At 36.9% G+C, this 27,354-nt stretch overlaps 1 protein-coding gene and 1 pseudogene across 1 annotated transcript in view; both read left to right on the top strand.

Moving 5' to 3' along the window:
• Nucleotides 1-27,354, top strand: part of SGCZ (sarcoglycan zeta) — a 1,100,701-nt gene that overhangs the window by 767,378 nt on the left and 305,969 nt on the right. The window lies entirely within an intron of this gene.
• On the top strand, nt 23,635-23,794 carry LOC113926018 (annotated as a pseudogene).

The following is a 27,354-nucleotide window of genomic DNA, read 5'->3' as shown; positions in this document are numbered from 1 at the left end:
TATATCACTATGGAAACAACAGCTAGTCATTTCAGCATTACATTTGGACTTTGAATTCAATAAATTCAATATTCACTATTCTTAATTCTAAATTGGAAGTTTAACAGAAATGGAAATCAAGCTCACATTACTCAAATTCAGGTTTACCCTATTTGTTGTAAACTGGGGTAATATAGAAATGGGTAGTTAATATTAGTGTTTATTTATTCATATATTTATTTGTCAGAGAGAGAGCACAATCAGGGGAAGCTGCAGGCAGAGGGGAAGCAGACTTCCCGCTGAGCAGGGAGCCCAATGCGGGATTTGATCCTAGGACCCTGGGATCGTGACCTGGGCCGAGGGCAGACGCTTAACCGACTGAGCCACCCAGGCATCCCATAGTAGGATATTTTTCTGTGTCCACAACCTCAGATCGATGTTGTGACTTTAACTCACTCACTAAATCTTTTGGCTTTCCATTTCCTTTTAGCTTTTGAAATAACTTAGTAAATTTTAGATCATCCTTGTTATTTTGAGTTTTGTAATATATTAAATATTTTTATTATACTTGCCTTAAAGTTTCAAGTATTTGTTCTTGGTCTGTTTCTGGGGTTCTCAGGCTGCCATGAAGTTGAAACAAAACATGCCAGTGGATACTTAATATTAACATTTAGAGGGCATTGCCATGTAATCAAAAGCACCAATAGATAATTAAGATATGAGTAATTTTATTCTAAGCCTACAGTTGTGGAGTTGCATTTGAGGCATCCAACAGATTTCTGATTTTTTTTTTTTATTTATTTATTCATGAGAGATGGGAGGAGAGAGAGAGAGAGAGAGAGAGAAGCAGAGGGAGAAGCAGGCTCCCAAGGAGCAGGGAGCCCGATGCGGGACTCGATCCCAGGACCCTGGGATCATGACCTGAGTTGAAGGCAGACGTTTAACCATCTGAGCCACCCCGGCGCCCCAGATTTCTGATTAAAGTGATTTCAACCCACAAAACTTTTTTTAAATTTTTTATTGTTATGTTAATCACCATACATTACATCATTAGTTTTTGATGTAGGGTTCCATGATTCATTGTTTGTGCATAACACCCAGTGCTCCATGCAGAACAACCCACAAAACTTTTGATTGCATTATGTCCAATTTCAATGTGTTCTTGGTTATATATAACAGCAAGAGTCTGCTTTCCAGACTATCTGTGGACAGGAATGCTGCTTATTGTTTTTTTTTCTTTTCGTTTTTAAATTTTACTTCCAATTCCTTATAGATCAATACTTTTATAAAACAATAAATTTGTATTGACAAATTTTCACAAAAATTTTAAATTATTTAGTCTCCATTTTTATATTTATCTTTTGTTCATTAACCAATAGTTTGCTGACTTGAAAATCAATACCAATTTGTGAACCACATTTTAATAGTAGTAGGTAAAACAATGAGACAAACCATTTCTTAAACAAAAAATGATACAAATAATTTCCTTTTTACAGAAGCAGTTTTTGAAGGAAGGTGTAAATACCTCCTGATGTAATCATACTACTGGACGTCACTGTCACTCTCTCCAAGGATTCCTCTTTTCTGCATGTCTGTAAGGAGTCCCTTTTCTTTAATAGTTTTGATCTTTTAGGACTACTGCTTCTACAAACAACTCCTTAGAGCTAGACAATTTTCTATTCTTCACTGCTGTTAAACATTAATTCTCAGTTCTCCAACCCTTAAGAAGAAACTCTTATAGCCCAAACCATGACTGCTTTTATTTTTTATTTTTTTACTCTTTAAAAAATTTTACTTAAATTCAATTTAATTTAAATAGTGTATTATTAGTTTCAGAGGTAGAATTTAGTGATTCATCAGTTTTATATAACGCCCAGTGCTCATTCCATCAAGTGCCCTCCTTAATCAAGTGCCTATCATCCTGTTACCCCATCCCCCCACGCACCTCCCCTCCAGTGACCTTTAGTTTGTTTCCTATAGTTAAGAGTCTCTTATGGATTGTCTCCCTCTCTGATTTTGTCTTGTTTTATTTTTCCTTCCCTTCCTCTATGTTCATTTGTTTTGTTTCTTAAATTCCACATATGAGTGAAATCATCTGATATTTGTCTTTCTCTGACTATTTCACTTAGCATAATGCCTTCTAGTTCTCTCCATATTGTTGCAAATAGCAAGATTTCATTCTTTTTTTTTAAGATTTTATGTATTTATTTCAGAGAGAGAATGAGAGATAGAAAGCACAAGAGGGAAGAGGGTCAGAGGGAGAATGAGAGATAGAAAGCACAAGAGGGAAGAGGGTCAGAGGGAGAAGCAGACTCCCTGCTGAGCAGGGAGCCGGATGTGGGACTCGATCCCGGGACTCCAGGATCATGACCTGAGCCGAAGGCAGTCGCTTAACCAACTGAGGCACCCAGGCACCCAAGATTTCATTCTTTTTGATGGGTAAGTAGTATTCCATTGTATATATACACATCTTCGTTAGCCATTCATCTGTCAATGGACATGGGCGCTCTTTTCATAGTCTGGCTATTGTAGACATTGATGCTATAAACATTGGGGTGCATGTGCCCCTTCAAATCACTTTTTTTGTACCCTTTGGATAAATACCTAGTAGTGCAGTTGCTGGGTCATAGTGTAGCTCTATTTTCAATTTTTTGAGGAACCTCCATACTGTTCCCAGAGTGACTGCACCAGCTTGCATTCCCACCAACAGGGTAAGAGGGTTCCCCTTTCTTCTGCATCCTCACCAACATCTGTTTTTTCCTGAGTTGTTCATTTTAGCCATTCTGACTAGTGTGTGAGGTAGCGTGTCATTGTGGCTTTAATTTGTATTTCCCTGCTGCCAAGTGATGTTGATGATTGAATACTTTTAATGTGATGGCAAATGCCTTCATGGTATGTATCCACTTAAGCTATTTTTCTCAATATATTAAGTTCTTTCCTCCCCTAGAATAAAATCCCGATGAAAGCAAGGCATGTGTCCATCCTTACTCACCCTTGAATCCACATCACCTAGAAAAGCACCTACCACGTGGCAGGCATAGTCTACAAAACAACCGGTACTAAAGGATCGGATTCACTGAAAAAATTAGGAAGGAAAATACATTTCTTCAACAAATAATATTAAATGTATGATGGAAAAAATTAAGTCTATGATAAAATTACAAAAAAATTAAAATGTCAGTTCAAAATTCAAAGAAAAACTAAAATTTGTAGTTGAGGTCTGAACAATCAAAGTGGGACATAATTTTAAATAGTTATTTGACTATATAAAAAGAAAACTGTCATTGGCCTCTAACGCTAGAAACATTTTCCTTTTAGTGGACCAGGTGAATTGACATTGAAATAATAAAGCACACCTGACTTAACATTAATCACATTTTATATATGTTTAATAATTAATTTATCCTTATTGTTTTTCAACTGTTTTTGCAAACACATAGATAAAGAACTACAGTTTTATTATGGTTGTGGAGAGAATATAAATGTTTATGATTGTGATAATGAAATAAAAATGCAGCTGGCAGAATGTAGGAGGTGAAATTGAGGGAAGGGCAAAAAAAAGGTAATGATTACATTTGGATTACATTTGATGGAACAAAATCCAGGTATATATGCATTTCTTTGCAAAGTTGAAAAAAAATCACTAGATGAACAAAAGTAATGATCATTGCAGAAGTACTTGAAGAGAGGAAGTGTGGTGATAAGAGTGATATATCTGCACTTGATGAATACAAATATTGAGTTATAAATCTATTAACATAAACAGCAGAAGAGTTCAAACTTGAACTATTTAAAATGTATATAAAGAAAAGAACATATGCCTCACTGCCTAGAGTTACTGAAGGAAGAAATTGATTGTGTGTTCCATTTTGGGCCATACTTGCCAATTGCACTAAGAATTGAATTGAAGATTTTTTAGGTCAAAATTTAAACATCTGACATATTAGAATTACTTTTCCAGCTATCCTCATTTTCATCTCCCAGAAAACTCAAAGATGGGCTCTCCTAGTATGAGCTCAAAAAGGACTGGAGCATGGAGGAAGAGCTCTCCCTATGTCTTCCTCAAATTCATTTTCTTCTTGAGGGAATTCAAGCAATCAACTTGATCCTGATGGAGGAAAACATACAAACAAACCAAAAAAACCCAAACCCACAATTGAGCCTTCTTCATACTCTTTCCATAACCTCCTATTTTGAATCTCATTGGTGACATGAAAATGGTGTCATCCAAATGTATTTTTTTCTCATAATACTTTATGCATAGTATGTAAGCACTTTTACATTCATTTTTTAATTTTCAGTAAGCTATAGGATGGTTACTGCTCTCCCCAAATTACAAAAAAAAAAGGAAATTAAGACTCAGATTAAATGATATACATAACTCGACCAAGCTAATAAATTGGCCACATGTGCTGTCAAATTTTGCCTACTATATAATGTTTCTTTTATAACACCAGTGTGCCTCTTGCAATATTGATAAAAAATGCCTATTATAAGAATGTAACAGGGCGCCTGGGTGGCTCAGTCGGTTAAGCGACTGCCTTTGGCTCAGGTCATGATCCTGGGGTCCCGCGATTGAGTCCCGCATCGGGTTCCCTGCTCAGCAGGGAGTCTGCTTCTCCACTTGACCTCCTTCCCTCTCGTGCTCTCTCTCGCTCATTCTCTCTCTCTCAAATAAATAAATAAAATCTTTTTAAAAAAAAGAATGTAACAGAAAGTTATTAGGCATGATTTCAATATAAAAAATCATGGGATTTGACTTTTGAATCCAAGTAAAGGTGTCATTAATACCCATTTAACCTTTTCTCATTTTTGACCAATACCTATGGGCAACATTGTAAACAAGGAACAGTTTTACTTCCTGTCTCAACCTTTCTGTGTCTCAGTCATCTGGAGCCGTTACCCTGCTTCTTGGCTATTTAGACTCCCTGTGGCAACTCTTCATGGGTGCCACTGTGGGCTTGAGGTAATTTCAAGTACTCCTATTCTCCTATTCTCCAGAACACATCTTTACTACGTTCTTGTTAATTCTTCTAATATAACAAGGTGATCTTTTTCACAGTATTGAAATTGTGTTGACATGAAACACTAAATAGAAGCCAAATATAGTTTTTCTATATTGAACAACTATAAATTTCTTAGTCTTATAAATATATACACATCTCATCCAATTTCTAGATATGTTAATTCTCAGAAAATATTCATCTTAAAAGAAGCCTTCTGGAAATACTATTTCCTCACATAGGTATAAAAGTGTATTTTAAATGGAAGATCAGGTCCTATGCTTACACTATGGACAGGCTATGTAATCTACCGAAAATAGTATTAGAATATTAAGAAAAATTGCCTTCCCTAACTCAGGCTTTACTGGTGATAAAATTAAACATATTGGAAAGTTCTTTGCAAATTATAAAATAAATCAGCATGTTTCCATTATTGAAAAAAAAGGATTATAATGATTAGGTTTTCTTATATTGAAGCAAGTCAGGAAAGGATATAGGTTTTGGCAACCAGGGCAGTTCCAGCTCCTGTGAGGCACACTGGCCAGTTCTATACACTCAATCTATGAACTCTCTGTGCAATGCAGTGTGAACAAATTTATGCACCCTTATTTTTTTTTAAGATTTTATTTATTTATTTGAGAGAGAGAATGAGATAGAGCATGAGAGCGGGGGAGGGTCGGAGGGAGAAGCAGACTCCCTGCTGAACAGGGACCCCAATGCGGGACTCAATCTTGGGTCTCCACGATCACGACCCGAGCCAAAGGCAGTTGCTTAACCAACTGAGCCACCCAGGCGCCCTTCATGCACCCTTATATCTGTCAAAGATTGGAAGCAGTTTATCTGAAACTTTTTTTTTTTTATTGCAATATATGTTGTCACCCATTCTGTCAGGAAAAAAAATCTAAACAAACAAAATATATCTTTAATATTCCACTTTCTCCTTAAGAAACTATTCAAAAGTGCTAAGCCTAAACCTGAAACAAATGAAGAAAAACTCAATGGAAGATGTCAATTAATTTATTTACACTAATTTTCTTCTTAAGTAGGGTAGTGTGATTTCTGTGACAACATGCACATTTTCTTAACACAGTGCTTGATTTTGCTATTTTCAGAAGCAATGAGAGTTTAATTTATATTTAGATAACAAAAATATTACATTTTGAAATAGTTACCTCATTGGCTCACTCCTGTGTCTCAGTAATTTTCCTGTATATTTTCTTACACTTAGAAAGTATAATGTACTCCTGGTATTTCTGGAAACACTCATATTCTGATGTAATAAACTGATTTTTTTTCAGTTAATTTAAAGACATATCCATTATAATGTGATTTTGGTACATATATGGTTGAAAACTTGTATTTATATTTAAATGAATCATGAGCACTTTTCGTTGATATCAAAGGACCCAATGAATAGAGTGTTACTTCTTTGAAATTCACTGAAATTACAGAAAATTTCTACTTCGGCCATTGTAAAAATACTCTTCTGTTAATAAAAAAGTGACATAAATAGTAGGAAATTTTGTAAAATCTGCAAGTGCCCCATTAAGCACAATTTTTCAAAAATATTATTAAATGAACTAAGAAATGAATAATAGTGATTTTCTTGAAGTACTTTCCTAATTTTAAGTGTCTCTTTTAATCAGCATTGTTCAAAACAATAATTTCAAAGTAGATTGTCAATGATATTAAATCTTCCAGTTTCAGTTTTATGATCACAATTTCATAAGTGCTTTAGCAGTTGTTATGAAGTGTGTCAAATGCTAACATATGTATTTATTTACCTACCTCTTTACATACTGACCAGAAGACACTCTCTCTATTTCCAAAATGTGCCTTAAAGTACGATACTTTTGAGTATGATTGCCCAAACTTAGCTGTTATGCAATTGTAGTAGATTAATCATGATTTATGCTTGTGCCTTGAGGTAGCATATCACATGTTTTTCTGCTATCCTCAAACTAAATCTTTTTGAACCCCATGACTCATTATTGCAATTGAGATGGTTTATAAATTTATCATATAATCTAGGAAGTAATGATGGCTTTTATTTGCCTAAATTTATCTCAGGCACGTTTCAAAGCCTAAAAATTAAAAACCCCCAGGCCCCACTCTGGGCTTACACAATCAGAATCTCAGCATGGCACCCAAGAATCCAACTTAAACTCTCGGGAATTTTCATGGACACTCCAGTGTGAGCAGCACAAATTTAAGGACAAGAGAACCAGAGTGTTCAGGACAAATAAATGACATATCTAAGCTAAACAACAGCAAAATAAGAAACTGATAATAGGTTAGAAATATAAAAGTCAATTTTTGGTTTAAAAGATGTGTGTGTGTGTGTGTTTCTATGTGTTATGTTGCTTTTGGTTTTCACTCCTTTCTAAATTCTTAATTTTCATAGGTAAGGTCTGCCAAATATATAAGATTGCAAACATACATCTGATATTAAAAATAACAGCCTTAGGGACCCAACTATTATGAAACATATAAATACAAATCATGCCAATTTATTTTCATGGGTTACGAATTGAGAAAAAACACTAGATTAAATATCTAAAGTACAATAGGGGTAGAAAACAATCTTACTGGAGAAGAGTAAATGATGTGTTCACTCATTTAGCACATTTTATTGTAAATTTTCAAAGTTCTAGGACTCTAGATATGTCAGAGAACAAAATAGATCAAAGAAAAGATTCCCTTTCCTGGGGTTTATCATCTATCTAAAAGATATGTGTATGAAAGGATTTATAAGACAGTTTCTCTGTTTAGTATGCAGGTGTATTCTTATAGCGTTGCAGAGGACAATTAAGCAGGTGGAGAGTGAGAAAATGTGATTTTAGTGCTCTAGAAAAAAGAGATGGGGAGGGGGAGGTATAGTAGGCACCATATTTAGAACATTTTACAATTTAAAGACTGACCGAAATCTAAGGAATCAACATCACCAGCATGAACTAGAAAAATACTAGCAAAAAACCTAGCATCATACTATAATAACATCCAGAGATCTAACACATTTTACTATGTACTCCTGAAATAGCCATTTACTTTAAACAAGATTATTGTGTCCAACAGGGCCCATCCAATTCACTCGTGAGGGGAATCCTAAAAAAATAAGAATGAACTCTTTTTTTTTTCTTAACAAAGAAAGCAGAGAGATAAAAGTAACAGAATTTTCAAACTTAGTGAATAGAGAATTAAATATATATTCTGTGAAGCTTAAAAGAAAAGGGTAACATTGAGATATGAGAGGAGAGCTAATCTTGACTATAAAAAATGTATTCTAGACTTCCTTTGAATTATCTGTACCCTTTGTGGATTGGTATAAAGTAATAATACCTAAGAGATTGTCAGAGCAGTATCATAAAGGCATATTTTCATATTACTATGTTGCTCTGGTCAATGATATTATCTCATGTGACCTTATCAACTCAAAAGAAAGTTGTTGATTAGGACGCTGAAGTTAAAATAGTAAGTGATCAGGGCGCCTGGGTGGCTCAGTCAGTTAAGCACCAGACTCTTGATTTTCGCTCAGGTATTGATCTCAGGGTCATGAGATCGAGCCCCACATTGGGCTCTGCACTGAGCATGGAGCCTGCTTGGGATTCAACTCTCCCTCTCCCTCTGTCCCTCCCCGACTCTAAATAAATAAATAATTAATTAATTAAAATAGTAACTAATCAAAAGTAAGAACTTACTGATAATAGTAAGAATTTGGTCGATTTTTTAATGTATTGATTTTATGCAAAGCATAGTAATTCTTTTTTTTATTTTTTTAATAATTTTCATTGTTATGTTAATCACCATACATTACATCATTAGTTTTTGATGTAGTGTTCCATGATTCATTGTTTGTGCATAACACCCAGTGCTCCACACAGAACGTGCCCTCTTTAATACCCATCACCAGGGTAACCCATCCCCCCACCCCCCTCCCCTCTAGAACCCTCAGGTTGTTTCTCAGAGTCCATCGTCTCTCATGGTTCATCTCCCCCTCCGACTTACTCCCCTTCATTCTTCCCCTCCTGCTATCTTCTTCTTCTTTTTTCTTAACATATATTGCATTATTTGTTTCAGAAGTACAGATCTGTGATTCATCAGTCTTGTACAATTCACAGCGCTCACCATAGCACATACCCTCCTCAATGTCTATCACCCAGCCGCCCCATCCCTCCCACCCCCCACCACTCCAGCAACCCTCACTTTGTTTCCTGAGATTAAGAATTCCTCATATCAGTGAGGTCATATGATACATGTCTTTCTCTGATTGACTTATTTCACTCAGCATAACACCCTCCAGTTCCATCCACGTCGTTGCAAATGGCAAGATCTCATTCCTTTTGATGGCTGCATAATATTCCATTGTGTATATATACCACATCTTCTTTATCCATTCATCTGTCGATGGACATCTTGGCTCTTTCCACAGTTTGGCTATTGTGGACATTGCACAAAGCATAGTAATTCTAAAATGTTAAAATTCTGAGGTGAAGTTTGACATTTGCTGTTTAAGATTTATTTGTTTATTTATTTATTTATTTATTTATTTATTTATTTATTTATTTATTTATTTATTTTACAGCGAGAGAGAGAGTTTGCAAACAGGGAGAGGGGCAGAGGGTGAGGAAGAGAGAGAATCTCAAGCAGACTTCCCACTGAGTGTGGAGCCCTATAGGGGGCTCAATCTTGGGACTCTGAGATCATGACCTGAACCAAAACCAAGAGTCATGGCTCAACCAAGTGAGCCACCCAGGCATCCCTGTAGTTTATAGTAAGAGCTTAACCCATAAGTTGTAAATGCTATTTGTTAGGGTTTTACTTTTCTCACATAATGCACCTGATTAAATGCCCATTATTTAATAGTAATTCATATGATAAAAGGCAGTTTTTCATATTTGTAGTCCACCTCCATCAAGTTTCCAATTGTCACTACTCTTCAAATTCCACCTTTAATTAAAATTGTGTCATCCTTGTAATTGTGGCTGGGTATTTTGCTACCTTGTCATGGTGTGTGTCCTTAGTGAGGCTTTTAATATTCAGCCTAGGTGCACATTGAATACATTACCCCCATGAGAGGTTCCCACCATGGTTGGCTGTAATATTTGATTAAAATGAATAGCTCAAGAAAATGAGGCTGAGCAAAAGGTTAGGTTACTCATTAACATGCTCACTGTTGTGTACCTCTTTAAAGCTAATGCAGAGTATGTGGTTTTACCTGATGACTAGGTGAATTATTAAAACAGAACAGCTGCAAAAGGCAAGGCCTGGCAGCATTTATGCTGAGATTATCTATTTAAATTGGAAATGCAATTCATTTGAATATTTCACCACATTTTTGCATCCATATGAATTAGACATTCAGATGTACACATAGCCAGTGATCCAAAGGGAAACAGACATAATTATAATAAATGCTGTTTATTAGATACAAACTATGGGCCAGACTCTCTACTAGATGTTTTACATATATTGTCTTTAACCCTAAAAAAAAAAAAAAAAAATACATGGGGATCTGAGCTATTTGAATTTTACAGAAGAGGAAACTGAGTCTTGGTTTCTCAGTCCTAAGAGTCTGGATTTGAGGCCAGGTCTATGAGACCACAGCCCATGGTATTCCTTTCATTACTGCCCCTCAGTGTCAATTAGAATTTCATAATACCAAATAGTACATATCATTATTTTCTGCAAATGGATTTTTGAGTGTCATCACTAAGCTTGACACTGGCTTTGGTGGAAGGATGTACATAGGGATGTACATATTCTTACTCATTATTTTAATTCCGCGTGTTCACCTCCCTCCTGTCAGCCTCTTTCAGCTTTTCTTCAGTAGAACTATATGATTGAAATAGTACTCACTGGCTCTCTTCCCCTTAGATCACATGGGAATGTGTGGGACTGTTTGTACTGGAAAGAGACCACAGTTCTAAGATTTGGTTGAATGATTGTGTTTCATTGATGAATAACATTGAGTGTATTTATATATAATCATGTAATTGTGGAATGCTATTATTGCAATTGCATTTATTCATGAGACAAGTATTTAATGAATATTAACAATGTGCTAGACATTTTATTAGATGATGGGTATATAGTGGTTTAAATAATAGATATGGCTCATAGCCTCAGAAAGTTTAGAGTTTCAGGGAAGTAATTTAAGAAATACATGATTACTCTTAGTTAACTTGGACTATATATACTGTAGGCAGCAGAGGGAAGTATTAAACTCTCCATCTTCCCTTGGTTATGTCATTCTAGACTTGATCTTGGTTTCAGCATAATTAGGCATTATGTGTAATGAACCGAAAGTTTTCTATATTGAAGCAGTCATGAACTGAAACATTTCCCTAAATAACAGAATGCTCATGTATTTTATATGTCTTATGACTAAAAACAATGGTTTTTATGACAATATTTATGCAAAAATTTTTAAGACTTATTATTTTAAGAGCACAAATAGTATTTTAAGGAAAAATTCTTCATGTTATTTAAGAATTGCAGAGATTTTTCTTTTCTTTTTTTTTAAATTATTTTATTGTTAGGTTAATCACCATACATTACATCATTAGTTTTTGTTGCAGTGTTCCATGATTCATTGTTTGTGCGTAACACCCAGTGCTCCACGCAGAACGTGCCCTCTTTAATACCCATCACCAGGCTAACCCATACCCCCACCCCCTCCCCCTCTAGAACCCTCAGTTTGTTTCTCAGAGTCCATCGTCTCTCATGGTTCATCTCCCCCTCCGATTTATTCCCCTTTATTCTGCCCCTCCTGCTATCTTCTTCTTCTTTTTTTATCTTAACATATATTGCATTATTTGTTTCAGAGGTACAGATCTCTAATTCAACAGTCTTGCACAATTCACAGCGCTCACCAAAGCACATACCCTCCCCAATGTCTATCACCCAGCCACCCCATCCCTCAGACACCCCCACCACTCCAGCAAGCCTCAATTTGTTTCCTGAGATTAAGAATTCCTCGTATCAGTGAGGTCATAAGATACATGTCTTTCTCTGATTGACTTATTTCACTCAGCATAACACCCTCCAGTTCCATCCACGTCGCTGCAAATGGCAAGATCTCATTCCTTTTGATGGCTGCATAATATTCCATTGTGTATATATACCACTTCTTCTTTATCCATTCACCTGTCGATGGACATCTTGGCTCTTTCCACAGTTTGGCTATTGTGGACATTGCTGCTATAAACATTGGGGTGCATGTACCCCTTCGGGTCCCTACATTTGTATCTTTGTGGTAAATACCCAGTAGTGCAATTGCTGGATCGTATGGTAGCTCTATTTTCAACAGTTTGAGGAAACTCCATACTGTTTTCCAGAGTGGTTGCACCAGCTTACATTCTGACCAACAGTGTAGGAGGGTTCCCCTTTCTCCACATCCCTGCCAACATCTGTCGTTTCCTGACTTGTTAATTTTAGCCATTCTGACTGGTGTGAGGTGGTATCTCATTGAGGTTTTGATTTGGATTTCCCTGATGCCGAGCGATGTTGAGCACTTTTTCATGTGCCTGTTGGCCATTTGGATGTCTTCTTTGGAAAACTGTCTGTTCATGTCGTCTGCCTATTTCTTGATTGGATTATTTGTCCTTTGGGTGTTGAGTTTCATAAGTTCTTTATAGATTTTGGATACTAGCCCTTTATCTGATATGTCATTTGCAAATATTTTCTCCCATTCTGTTTGTTGTCTTTTGGTTTTGTGGACTGTTTCTTTTGCTGTGCAAAAGCTTTTTATCTTGATGAAATCCCAATAGTTCATTTTTGCCCTTGCTACCCTTGCCGTTGGTGATGTTTCTAGGAAGAAGTTGCTACGGCTGAGGTCGAAGAGGTTGCTGCCTGTGTTCTCTTTGGGATTTTGATGGACTCTTGTCTCACGTTTAGGTCGTTCAACCATTTGGAGTCTATTTTTGTGTGTGGTGTAAGGAAATGGTCCAGTTTCATTCTTCTGCATGTGGCTGTCCAATTTTCCCAACACCATTTGTTGAAGAGACTGTCTTTTTTCCATTGGAAATTCTTTCCTGCTTTGTCAAACTTGAGTTGACCATAGAGTTGAGGGTCCGTTTCTGGGCTCTCGATTCTGTTCCATTGATCTATATGTCTGTTTTTGTGCCAGTACCATACTGTCTTGATGATGACAATTGTGATGCCGCCAGGTTTGCTTTTCTTTTTCAACATTCCACTGGCTATTCGGGGTCTCTTCTGGTTCCATACAAATTTTAGGATTATTTGTTCCATTTCTTTGAAAAAAGTGGATGGAATTTTGATGGGGATTGCATTGAATGTGTAGATTGCTCTAGGTAGCATTGACATCTTCACAATGTTTGTTTTTCCAATCCATGAGTATGGAATGTTTTTCCATTTTTTGTGTCTTTCTCAATTTCTTTCATGAGTATTTTATACTTCTCTGAGTACAGATCCTTTACCTCTTTGGTTAAATTTATTCCTAGGTATCTTATGGTTTTTGGTGCAGTTGTACATGGGATCAGCTCCTTAATTTGTCTCTCTTCTGTCTTGTTGTTGGTGTATAGGAATGCCACTGATTTATGTGCATTGATTTTATATCCTGCCACTTTACTGAATTCCTGTATGAGTTCTAGCAGTTTTGGGGTGGAGTCTTTTGGGTTTTCCACATAAAGTATCATATCATCTGCAAAGAGTGAGAGTTTGACTTCCTCTTTGCCGATTTGGATGCCTTTGATTTCTTTTTGTTGTCTGATTGCCGTGGCTAGGACTTCTAATACTATGTTGAATAGCAGTGGTGAGAGTGGACATCCCTGCCGCATTCCTGACCTTAGGGGGAAAGATCTCAGCTTTTCCCCATTGAGAATGCTATTTGCTGTGGGTTTTTCATAGATGGCTTTTATGATCTTGAGGTATGTAACCTCTATCCCTATACTATGAAGAGTTTTGATCAAGAAAGGATGCTGTACTTAGTCAAATGCTTTTTCTGCATCTATTGAGAGGATCATATGATTCTTGTTCTTTCTTTTGTTAATGTATTGTATCACGTTGATTGATTTGTGGATGTTGAACCAACCTTGCAGCCAAGGGATAAATCCCACTTGGTCATGGTGAATAATCATTTTAATGTACTGTTGGATCCTATTGGCTAGTATTTTGGTAAGAATTTTTGCATCCATGTTCATCAAGGATATTGGTCTGTAATTCTCCTTTTTGATGGGGTCTTTGGTTTTGGGATCAAGGTAATGGTGGCCTCATAAAATGAGTTTGGAAGTTTTCCTTCCATTTCTATTTTTTGGAACAGTTTCAGGAGAATAGTTATTAATTCTTCTTGAAATGTCTGGCACTGGGCTTTTGTTTGTTTGGAGATTTTTGATGACTGCTTCAATTTCCTTAGTGGTTATAGGTCTGTTCAGGTTTTCTCTTTCTTCCTGGTTCAGTTTTGGTAGTTGATACATCTCTGGGAATGCATCCATTTCTTCCAGGTTATCTAATTTGCTGGCATAGAGTTGCTCATAATATGTTTTTATAAATCTTTGTATTTCTTTGGTGTTGGTTGTGATCTCTCCTCTTTCATTCATGATTTTGTTGATTTGGGTCATTTCTCTTTTCTTTTTGATAAGTCTGGCCAGGGGTTTATCAATCTTGTTAATTCTTTCAAAGAACCAACTCCTAGTTTTGTTGATCTGTTCTACTGCTTTTGGTTTCTATTTCATTGATTTCTGCTCTGATCTTTATTATTTTTCTTCTCCTGCTGAGTTTAGGCTTTATTTGCTGTTTTTTCTCTAGCTCCTTTAGGTGTAGGGTTAGGTTGTGTATTTGAGACCTTTCTTGTTTCTTGAGAAAGGCTTGTATTGTTATATACTTTCCTCTTAGGAATGCCTTTGCTGTATCCCAAAGATTTTGAAGAGTTGTGTTTTCATTTTCATTGGTTTCCATGAATTTTTTTAATTCTTCTTTAATTTCCTGGTTGACCCCTTCATTCTTTAGCAGGATGCTCTTTAGCCTCCATGTAGTTGAGTTCTTTCTGACTTTCCTCTTGTGATTGAGTTCTAGTTTCAAAGCATTGTGGTCTGAAAATATGCAGGGAATATTCCCAATCTTTTGGTACCGATTGAGACCTGATTTGTGACCTAGGATGTGATCAATTCTGGAGAATGTTCCATGGGCACTAGAGAAGAATGTGTATTCCGTTGCTTTGGGATGGAATGTTCTGAATATGTCTGTGAAGTCCATTTGTTCCAGTGTGTCATTTAAAGTCTTTATTTCCTTGTTGATCTTTTGCTTAGATGATCTGTCCATTTCAGTCGGGGGGGTGTTAAAATCCCCCACTATTATTATATTGTTGTCAATGTGTTTCTTTGCTTTTGTTATTAATTGCCTTATATAATTGGCTGCTCCCATGTTAGGGGCATAGATATTTACAATTGTTAGATCTTCTTGGTGGATAGACCCTTTAAGTAGGATATAGTGTCCTTCCTCATCTCTTATTACAGTTTTTGTTTTAAAATCTAATTCGTCTGATATAAGGATTGCCACCCCAGCTTTCTTTTGGTGTCCATTACCATGGTAAATTGTTTTCCACCCCTTCACTTTCAATGTGGGGTTGTCTTTGGGTCTAAAATGAGTCTCTTGCAGACAGCATATCGATGGGTCTTGTTTTTTAATCCAATCTGATAGCCTGTGTCTTTTGATTGGGGCATTTAGCCCATTTACATTCAGGGTAACTATAGAAAGATATCAATTTAGTGCCATTGTATTGCCTGTAAGGTGACTGTTACTATATATTGTCTGTGTTCCTTTCTGGTCTCTGCTGCTTTTAGGCTCTCTCTTTGCTTAGAGGACCCCTTTCAATATTTCTGGTAAGGCTGGTTTCGTGTTTGCAAATTCCTTTAGTTTTTGTTTCCCTGGAAGCTTTTTATCTCTCCTTCAATTTTCAATGACAGCCTAGCTGGATATAGTATTCTTGGCTGCATATTTTTCTCCTTTATTGCTCTGAAGATATCATGCCAGTCCTTTCTGGCCTTCCAGTTCTCTGTGGATAGGTCTGTTGCCAATCTAATGTTTCTACTTTATAGGTTACATATCTCTTCTCCCGAGCTGCTTTCAAGATTTTCTTTGTCTCTGAGACTCGTAAGTTTTACTATTAGATGTCGTGGTGTTGACCTATTTTTATTGATTTTGAGAGGGGTTCTCTGTGCCTCCTGGATTTTGATGCCTGTTTCCTTCCCCACATTAGGGAAGTTCTCTGCTATAATTTGCTCTAATATACCTTCTGCCCCTCTCTCTCTTTCTTCTTCTTCTGGGAACCCAATTATTCTAATGTTGTTTCATCTTATCGTATCGCTTATCTCTCAAATTCTGCCCTCGTGATCCAGTAGTTGTTTATCTCTCTTTTTCTCAGCTTCTTTATTTTCCATCATTTGGTCTTCTATATCACTGATTCTCTCTTCTGCCTCATTTATCCTAGCAGTTATTGCCCCCATTTTTGATTGCACCTCAGTCATAGCCTTTTTGATTTCGATTTGGGTAGATTTTAGTTCTTTTATTTCTCTAGGAAGGGTGTCTCTAATAACTTCCATGCTTTTTTCAAGCCCAGCTAGTATCTTTAAAATCATGATTCTGAACTCTAGGGCCAACATCGTACTAATGTCCGTATTGAGTAGGTCCCTGGCCGACGGTACTACCTCTTGATCTTTTTGCTGAGGTGATTTTTTTCATCTTGTCATTTTGTCCAGAGGAGAATAGATGAATGAGAGAACAAAATGCTAACAGGTTAACAACGTCCCCAGAAAATATACTCTAAACAAATCAGAAAAGACCTGAAACCAGGGGAAAAGAAAGGGAAAGAAAGAAAAAAGAAAGAGAAAAAAAAGAAAAAGATAAAGAGAAAAACAAACAAAAACTGAACAAAACAAAACAAAAAAAACAGAATATGATCAGATATGATCAGGCTAGTGCATAGATCAGTGCCACACACTAGATTTTGGGTGTATTTTGGTCTTTTAGAAGATAGTGCCTCCTAAAATTGTAAAGAAAGAAAGACTTATATATATACAAATAAGGGTTGATACAATGAAGGGATGGAAGATGACTGTAAAGATGAAAATTATAAAAGATTTTATAAAAGGAATTGATAAGTTGTTTGAAAAAAGAAAGAAGAAGATTAAAAAACAAGATAGAGAGAGAATGTGATCAGGCAGGAGACTAGAACAAAGCCATACACTAGAGATTTAGGGTATATTTTGATGTGTTAGAAGAAACTGTATCTCAAAATTTTAAAGAGTGAACAACTTATATATATATGCCAAAAATAAGGGTAACTACTATGAAGGGATAGAATATGACTCTAAAAATGAAAAATAAAATTTTTTTAAAGGGAATTGATAAGATGTTGGTTGAAAAAGGGAAAAAGTAAAATTCCAAAAAAAAGTAGTTAAAAAAATTAACTTTGAAAAACTAATGAATCATGGTAAAAAAGCCATGAATTCTATGTGCAGTATTCCCCTAGCGCTGGAGTTCTCCCATTCTCCTTGATTGGTAAACTTGGTCTTGGGTGGCTGTTTGTGCTGATCTTCTGGGGGAGGGGCCTGTTGCCGTGGTTCCCAAATGCCTTTCCCGGAGGCAGAATTGCCCTGCCCTTGTGAGTCCTGGCTAAGCAATCTGCTTGGGTTTGCTCTCGGGAGCTTTTTTTCCCTGCAAGCTCTCGGTACAGCTTTGGAGGTTGAGAGTGAAAAGGGTGGCCTCCCAATCTCCTCCCGGAGGAGCTGAGAACTCGGGGCCTCATTCCTCAGTGCGCCCCCAGAGACAAGCAGTCACTCCCGTGTCCCTGGTCTCCGGCTGCACTCTGCTCACCCGGCCTGTGACCAAGCGTTTCTATCTCTGGCACCTGATCCCATGTGGAGTCTCCAAACCCAGCAGATCCCTGTGGTGCGCTCCCGCGCCGCTCCTCCCGGGGCAGGAAGGGGAGTCTCCCCGGATCTGCCGCTTGTTGGGTCCCTGCTGGAGGAGCAGTGGCCCGACTGTGCCGCGGATCACAGTTTATGGCCACCCCGAGCTGAGAGCCTGTGCCTCGGCTCCGTCTCTGCAGCTGGCTTCCCCGCTCCGATACCTGGGAGCTCTGCCGCACTCAGGCAGCCCCTGTCTTTGTGTGACCTCGAGGGTCCTGAGACCACACTGTCCCGCGAGGGTTCCACCCCCCAACTTAGCCACTGGAGCGACGTCCCTCAGCGGAGCCGACTTCTAAAAGTTCCGATTTTGTGCCCCGCGGCTCTATCACTTGCCAGAAGCGGCCGATGGAGGCCCCCTCCCCCGCCCTCTATCCTCCCGAATATCGCCTCGGATTCACTTCTCCACACGTCCTACCTTCCAGTAAGTGGTTGCTTCTCTCTTCAGAGAGTTGTTGCTACTCTCCTCTTCGATCTCCTGTTGAGTTCGTAGGTGTTCAGAATGGTTTGATCCCTATTCAGCTGAATTCCTGAGACCAGACGAAATCCAGGTCTCCTACTCCTCCACCATCTTGCTCTGCCCCCCTCCTGCAGAGATTTTTCTAAAGGAAATGTTTATGTTCTTATAATATTATTAAGTAAAATATTTCTAATTTAAAAAATAAATCTGAAGAATAGTAAAAAACAAAACCTATCAGCTGACTCAGTAATCACATTATTTTACACCCTCAATGGTTTATAATCTAAATATTTAGCTTTTAAAACATTTTTGTCAAAATTCATAATTGTTTTGAAGAACACAGGAACATCCTGACTTTTTTAAATTTGCTTTAAAAAAAAGAGAGGGGCAAATATCAAAGAAAATGTCAGCACCATCATTTGTTTTATACTGACAAACTAAAGGTCTCTATTTGTTTTAACTTTTATCCCTAGAGAGAAGCCATGTTCAGTTTGAAAAGAACAGGGCTTGAAATGGATGCTTAATTGAAACTTTTGTTTATTTTTTATATTAACTTACAATTACACAGGATACCCATGTTACAATCCCTAAATATGGTTTTGTCCTTTTACAAATTTTTATAGAGGACAGTTAGAGTTGGAGATCCATTTGGGTTATTAAAAATCAGTCCTTTCTTATCTTACCTTATTTTGTTACACAAATAAAAGTCAGTTTTGCCTTTCAGGGTCATCAAACCAATATACTCAAAACCAAGATATCCAAACAAATACCTTCTAATTAATTCATTAATTTTATTCTATCTCTGGTGAGAGCTATAAACTCACTCCCATATACTGAGTCATATTTGTTATAGCTATAAATAAGTGTTCATAATTGAAAATGCTGTAGCAATATTTTTATATTTGTAATCAATTTTGCATATCAGTTTATATCCACATATATCTTGAAATATATATTCATTGATATATTTCATTTATGTACAACTAAAAGTTTGGATTAAATCAAAGTTCTCAACAAGTGATTGTTAATATTTTGAGAAATTTGTCGGTTACTTTACTTTCAACTATTTTAACTTACCTATAATAGTAGGAGTGTCTAAAAACGCAAATATATATATTATTTAATATTAATGCAAATTTTTGGATCTGGCATGTCTGTACAAAGTAAAAATTAGACAATGTTTCTTGTCTCTCATTCTGACAAATTTATTGAGGTCACATGTAGGACATTTTTATGAAAGTTGATCCACTCCTCTTTATCTGAAGTTCTGAGCCAGATGTCGTCCTTGATTACTGAAGGCTGGATGTCTAAACCAATGAAAATGGAGGGCACAGAAATATTTACTTATTTGATGGTATGATCCATGTTCATTTCCAAACCATATATTTTTAAGTTTTCATTTTAAGAAGTCCCCTCCTAAAGCCACACATTAGAATCTCTAAGGAGGAAATATAATTTGAGAGTAACTGTTTTAAAGCTGTATATTATAAATGCTCATTTCAATTTCTGGTATAAATAAATGCAGAATAAATGTATGTTGGTTGTTTGAATAAGTGACTGATCGATTTTTACCACCGCATCTCACTGAAACTTAAATCATTATGTCTTATGAGAACCCATTATGTGCCAAACATCGCTCCGTGTTTTGTATAAAAGACAGAAATGATCCTAGAGCTTAAAGTCTAGTTAATGAGACAGTCATTGACCAAATAAATACATATGTAATTATATGATTTAAAATTGTATTGTGTTTTATGAAGGAATATATAATATATTTTCTTATATAAGAGATTAACAGGAAGAATAATTTTGAATAGGGTAGGGGGTCAGGGAACATCTCAATCATAAAGTAGTATTTAATCTAAAACCTGAACATTCTTAGCTAGCTGAAGACTGAGAGAAAGAAAAAAGACCCTAAAGCAGCAAAAACATGGAAAATTCAAGAAAATGAATGAATGCTGGGGTCTGGTAAGTAAGATGCCCTGTAGGACTAGATGAGGTTCGAGTGGTAGATCTGATCATGTAGGGTTTTGTGACCATCTAAAATGCAAACAAAAAAATAAAAAAATAAAATGCAATGAGATATTACTGAGGGTTAGACTGGGAAGTGATATAAACTGATTTATATAGAAAAAGTCACTGTGGCCAGAAAAATAAAAGGAATTATAAACAATTGGGAAGGGGCACCTGGGTGGCACAGTCTGTTAAGTGCCTGACTCTTGATTTCAGCTCAGGTCGTGATCTCAGGGTATTGAGATGGAGCCCTCACTTGGGCTCCTTTGCTCAGTGGGGAGTCTGCTTAAGACTGTCTCTCCCTACCCCTCTGCCCTTCCCCACCACCTCTCTCTAAAATAAATAAATAAATCTTAAAATCTTAAAAAAAAAAAAAAAAGCAATCGGGAAGATGTAAATTTGGAAGTGTAGGAATCAGAACACGGGTCCAGAAATCAGGGCGGGGTGGCAGTGGAGACAGTGTGGCAGTGAGAATGGAGAGTATTAAGACTGAAGACCTGCAAAATGACTGATTGGACATTACGAATGGGAAGAGTGGAGGAAAGATGTGTGGATAAACAACTCCCAGGGGCCTCAGAGGTATTGCTTGTAACATTAGGACATATCTGTAAGTAGCAGCTTTTGTCTGAGTAGATCCTGTGATCATGAAATTCACTGAACAAATAGTCCATACAGCTGATGCTCCAAGTACCAAAAAAAAACAAATTCAGTTCTTCTCTTTGGGCCTCTGCCCTGCGATGATTTACCTTTCAGTTTCCCTAACTCCCCTAAATTGATTTTCTTGATTTCTCCCTTCTTTTAATTATTTGAATATTGTATCTACATTCCACAAAGGATATTGAAGTAGAAAAGGTAACGAATAAAAAAGGAAGTAAATTTACAAGAGTTAAAATTCTCTAAAATGCAACCTCCATTTTCCTTCTTCCTCCAACCCCCCCCCGCCATTTACACGTATTGTAATCTGCCCTTAAATAACTAGCCCCCTGCCTTGTGCCTATGTTGATACCTTCACTTAAGACAAAACAAATGAGAAGTGAGAACAAAAGTTTTAAAGACACCCCTTCTTTCCCAACAGTTAGAATTCAAAGATTGCCTATGAGCATATTTAGGTGCTTTGGGAGATACTCTAGAAAGAATGGACAAATTTACCATTTGAAAGTCTCTGTTTGATTCACAGAAATATATGCAAGGGGAAAAAAAATGCACCAGCTGAAACTTTTTGGAAAGATTCTTCAGTGGCAAGTGGGCATCATTTTTTTTTTTCATTTTTGATGAGAGCCTTTCTCAGTTTTTGGCATTGAAACAATATTATATTTTATTCAATATTTGGTAGTAATAACATATGTGAATTACATTTTCATATATCCTGTGCCTATGTTATAATACTTAATGCCTCTTTGATTTATATATATGATCTAATGTTAAGTAACATTTTGTGATCCTTAAGACAGATGTTATATAGTAGGAGGAAATGTGCAAATAGAGAACTTTGTCTTAATCCTGACCTCACTACTACATAGTTGGGTGATGTTCGGCAACTATCTTAAATTTTCTGAATCTGAGTGTTCCTATCTGTAAAGTGTGACAGACGATATGCTAAAACTTCCGTTTTTAAATTAGCTATGGCAAATGATTAAGTAACCTGTAACAACACATGAGCAACATGTTACAACACCTGAACAAACAGGTATTCACATGAATACAGATAGCATAAAGCTGAGCTAATTAAGCTGCTCCTAATGCAGACTTGCTTGTGCTCCCATTTGGAGTTACCTGCTTAGCTCCCATTGAAAAGAAAATCTTACTAAAATGCTAGTGATTGAGACATTGTTCTAAAAATAATACTGCATATATTCTAATCTATTAAAAACTATATTATTTACCAACTTTAATACGTAATCATTACAAGTTGTAAATTACCTGACACACTTCACAGCTGTAGCAACAGTATAGTTGGAAATCAGTCTTGAAAATCAGTAATTTTAAGGCTCTGCTATGGTCACATATACAGATTCTTAAAGCAGAATTATTTCAACATTTCCATCACATTTAATTTTAGACTTCATCTGTTTTTTAAATGTACAAATCAGCCATAATGTAGGCAAGTGTGGTTCTCAACAGAAGGGCATATTAAAAGCCGATGGATTTGCCTAATGTATTTGATATTCTGTGGAAGAGAATGTATTAGTTAAATAACCAACGATGTGCATACTGAGGTGGATAAAAACAGTTCACAAATAAAAAAAAAAATTACCTGATGGTACTGAATTTTATGAGTACATTTAGTTTAAATCTTAATGGAATATGTGTGAGAAAAAAATAATAGTTTCATGGGAAGGCTGTGTGAAGCAATAGTAACTTACATCATAAGCTCAAAATAGTGAAATAACTTACAAAGCTGAAATATTCAGCCAAACTCCATTTTATCTGTCAGCCTCCAGTCAGAAAAAAATGGAATCCGTGTCATATATTTGAAAGGAGGGAATTTAGCACGGAGAACTAATTACAGAGAAGTAAGGGGAAATGAGGCAACTCAGAGTTGACGCTTGCAGGCAACGCTTGTCAATCTAGGGCTGGGAGAAGGAAAGCAGAGGGTAGTGCCAGAGTTCAGGAGCCAGCGCTATCCAGAGGGAGAAGGGGAGGGGACTTTTGAGGCTTCAGGCAGCTGGGCCCACCAAGCTGGACTTGAAAGTAGGGAGAAGAGGCTGCTGGGCCAGAGCTGCCTTCCAGAGGATTTAAAGCCACTGCTGGAACTGCAATATGGCGCTGTGGAGGAGGAAGCGGACACCGTCTCCTTTCCTCCTGCCCTCCAGGCTCACGGCAGTGCCTCCCATTGGCCAAAACAAACACAAAACACTGTGGGAAGAGAAACCCAGACAATGTCATTTTTAGATTTCAGCTCCTTGAGGTATGAGCGAGCAAGGTGAAAGGAAGGCATGAATCTGAGTGCAAACAGGAGAATGACAGGGGCATCATAGGTCAGTTATAACAACTTAAATGCAGGATTGGAGAAAGAGCTAGCCGGAAAAAATCTGTACTTCCTTTCATAATCGAAGTCAAATATCCACAGGAATGCTCAGTGGTGCCAAATTGGAAAAATCTTTTCTAATGATTAAAGAAAAATACTGCAACATCTAATTTGAAATCGCAACCTGAGGTCTGAATTTCCTCACCTAATTTGAAATCTAAATGTCATTTTAATCATTTATCATTATTTCTGAGTATGAATAGAACTCTTAAGATTCTCTGAATTTCCGGCTTTGCGCAGTGTCAGTATTGTAGCCAGTGAGGTTTATCCGAGGCCTGATTATTGCTAATTGAAAGATTCTCTGAATTTCCTTCTAACCTTTTCCCTCCACCTCTTCCAATGCTCATAAATACCCGCATATTCTAAATTACAGTCTCCTTTTAAGAGGACCTGTTGCGGTTGCATCAATGCCTACGTTTCATAAAAACGGACATTTTCAGGGCACCTGGGTGGCTCAGTCCTTAAGCGACTGCCTTTGGCTCAGGTCATGATCCTAGGGTCCTGGGATCGAGTCCCGCATTGGGCTCCCTGCTCAGCGGGGAGTCTGCTTCTCCCTCTCCTGCTCACCCTGCTTGTGTTCCCTCTCTAGCTGTCTCTCTCTCTGTCTGTGTCAAATAAATAAATAAAATCTTTAGAAAAAAAATGGACATTTTCTTCGCATTTACTAGGTAATTTATTTGGTATAGTATAATGGTAAAGATTTCCGAGCACAGTTTTACACACACTGAGCACTGTGGAGATTTTCTGTGACTAAAAAAAGAGAAAAAAAATGAACTAGATAAACCTAAAAAGATGAGGTGTTTACAGCCAGGTCTAAGTCTATGATTGTTATAACATGAGAGTAATTTTAAAGTTGAATTAAAGGTAATGCACCTCTACCTCTGGCACCATCCCTCCTCTAATCTCGTATTGTCTCTTCTCAGTCCTTCCTGATACTCAGGTTCATCATTTGTTAGTTTCCATCACTCTGTCTCCTCTATGCCTTCCTCTTTGAGATTTTTTGCGTGGCACACATCCAGTTGCCAGAATACTAATTTCTCTTCCCCCAAATTCCTATTAAATACTTCTCCCAACTGATACCTAGATTTTCCTAATAAGTCTGATGATTTTGAAAGCTCTAAGCATTAAAAAGTATACCACTGATAAGTTTAACAGGTTTCTAGCTCCTGTTAAAAGTCCTTAAACATATAGTATATAGGAATATTGTATATGTATTTTTTCTTAAGCTTGAATAATGTACAGACCTCTTTTGGGGGGAAAAGCATGCCAGTTTGAGAAATATTAACTTATGAAATTATGTTTTTCTATCTATATCTATCTATCTATCTATCTATCTATCTATCTATCTATCTATCTATCTACTTATTTGGCAGAGAGAAAGAGAGTGAGCATAAGCAGGGGGAGTGGCAGGCAGAGGGAGAAGCAGGTTCCCCGCTGAGCAAGGAGCAGGATGTGAGCCTCAATCCTAGGACCCTGGGATCATGACCTGAGCCGAAGGCAGAGGCTTAACCAACTGAGCCATCCAGGCGTCCCAGAATTGTTTTTCTATAGAAACTTAGGTAAATCGTGATTATGATTTATCACTGCAAGGATAACTTTATTTTATAACTGGAAATGTATGGGTTTTTTTCAGTTAAAAGTGTTTATTTTTTTAAATCCCTTTTCTTTTCTTTTTTTTAAATTTAAACTCACTTAGCCAACATATGGTACATCATTAGTTTTTGATATACTGTTCAGTGATTCATTTGTTGCACATAACACCCAGTGCTCATCATATCACGTGCCCTCCTTATGGCCCATCACCAAGTTACCCCATCCCCCCACCCATGTCCCTTTCCACAACCCTCAGTTTGTTTCCCAGAGTTAAGAGTCTCCTATGGGGGCACCTGGGTGGCTCAGTTGGTTAAGCGACTGCCTTCGGCTCAGGTCATGATCCTGGAGTCCCGGGATCAAGTCCCGCATCAGGCTCCCTGCTCAGCGGGGAGTCTGCTTCTCCCTCGGACCCTCCCCCCTCTCATGCTCTCTCTCTCTCTCTCTCATTCTCTCTCTCAAATAAATAAATAAAATCTTTAAAAAAAAAAGATTCTCATATGGTTTGCTTCCCTCTCTTATTTGTTCCCCTTCAGTTTTCCCTCTCTTCCCCTATTGTCCTCTGCACTATTCCTATGTTCCACATAGGAGTGAAATCATATGATAACTGTCTTTCTCTGACTGACTTATTTTACTTAGCATTATACCCTCCAGTTCCATCAATGTCGATGTAAATGGTAGATATTCATCTTTTCTGATGGTTGAGTAATATTCCATTGTATATATGAACCACATCTTTTTTTTTTAAAGATTTTATTTATTTATTTGAGAGCAAGAGAATGAGAGATAGAGAGCACGAGAGGGAAGAAGGTCAGAGGGAAAAGCAGACTCGCTGCTGAGCAGGGAGCCCGACGCGGGACTCGATCCCGGGACTCCAGGATCATGACCTAAGCCGAAGGCAGTCGCTTAACCAACTGAGCCACCCAGGCGCCCCCACATCTTTTTTTTTTTTTTTAGTAATCACTGATAGTTTAGCAGAATTAAAAAACAAAAAGTTTTTGTAAAAATTCTCAGATCCCCAAAAACAAGTTTCTGCAGGCTCCCAACACTGACTCTGTCACTTTCCCTCATTAACATAAGAATATACTCTGTACTTAGAACAAGAACACTTCATAGTTGCTTCCAATCTGTTGAAATAATAAGACAACAATGTGGGTAAGAAAAATCAACATGCTTTTCATAAGAGTTATTATCTACTACGAGCTAGGAGTTTATTGATTTGATGGATAATGCAAAGAAAGTGAAGAAGTAGTACATTATATTATTCATTACATTAGTCATTATATTATTATGGGCAAAATGAATCTGGGAAAGTTACTTGTGGGTGTGAAATGAGCTGTGTCTTAAGTGACTTGGATTGGTGGAGTAGAAGGAAGACTATGGCAGGGCCATTAACAATAAAAAGAAATCCGTGCAGAGGGTGGGACTGGCCTCCTTGTGGTGAATTATTGGTTTTCAAGTCATGTTCCACTGACTGCTAAGACTTCAGATATTATGCAAATGTGTGGTTAGATTTTCATTGTTAGGAACATATTTAACATAACAAAACAAATATAATTGCCACACATTTTCAATTACATAAATTGATTTGAACTCTTTGAAGATCAACAAACAAGTTAACTTGGGCTGCCAACCTAACTCATTGTTGAGTATTCCATTGGTTCAGTCCTTTTTTTCATCTCTGTACATACATTTTACTTTTCTGTAAATAAGTTATTGATCAGGAAGCTGTAGCTTTGCACTTTTAAAAATAAAGATGTGAGAATGGTCACCCATGTAAAAAATGTACAAGATAACACAAGCATGATATGTTTGATTAAGAGTACAAGGTTCACGTATCCAGTACCTGGTCTAGTTGGATAGTAGTATAGTCGTGGTATAAAACTATTGAATATGATAGTTTACATAATGTTTCTATCACATTACAGATAATTTTTGCTTGGAATGGAAGACCCAATATGATTTAGCAATTCTACTTGTAGTATCTACCAAAGACAAATGCAAACATATATCCACATAGAAACTTATACATATATGCTCATAACAAAATTATTTATAATGGGTAAAATATGTGAACAATTGAAATTTTCATCAAGTCATTAAAAGATAAACAAAATATTATATATCTATACAATGGGATATTAGTTGACAATAAAAAGAATGTTGTGCTGATACATGCCATTACATGGTTGTAATATCTCTAAAACATTATGCTAAATTAAAGAAGCTAGTCACAAAAGACCAAATATTATGTGATACTAGTTAGCTTGGGAAATGTCCAGAATATGCAAATATAGAGACATAAAGTAGATTAGTAATTGTCTAGGGCTGATTGATGGAGGGGGTTGTGGGAGGAGC

This window comes from Zalophus californianus, chromosome 2, assembly GCF_009762305.2.
Source record: "Zalophus californianus isolate mZalCal1 chromosome 2, mZalCal1.pri.v2, whole genome shotgun sequence".
Taxonomy (NCBI): Eukaryota; Metazoa; Chordata; class Mammalia; order Carnivora; family Otariidae; genus Zalophus; species Zalophus californianus.
Note: the sequence above shows the minus strand (reverse complement) of the source record. Positions and strands in the feature narration are given on the sequence as shown.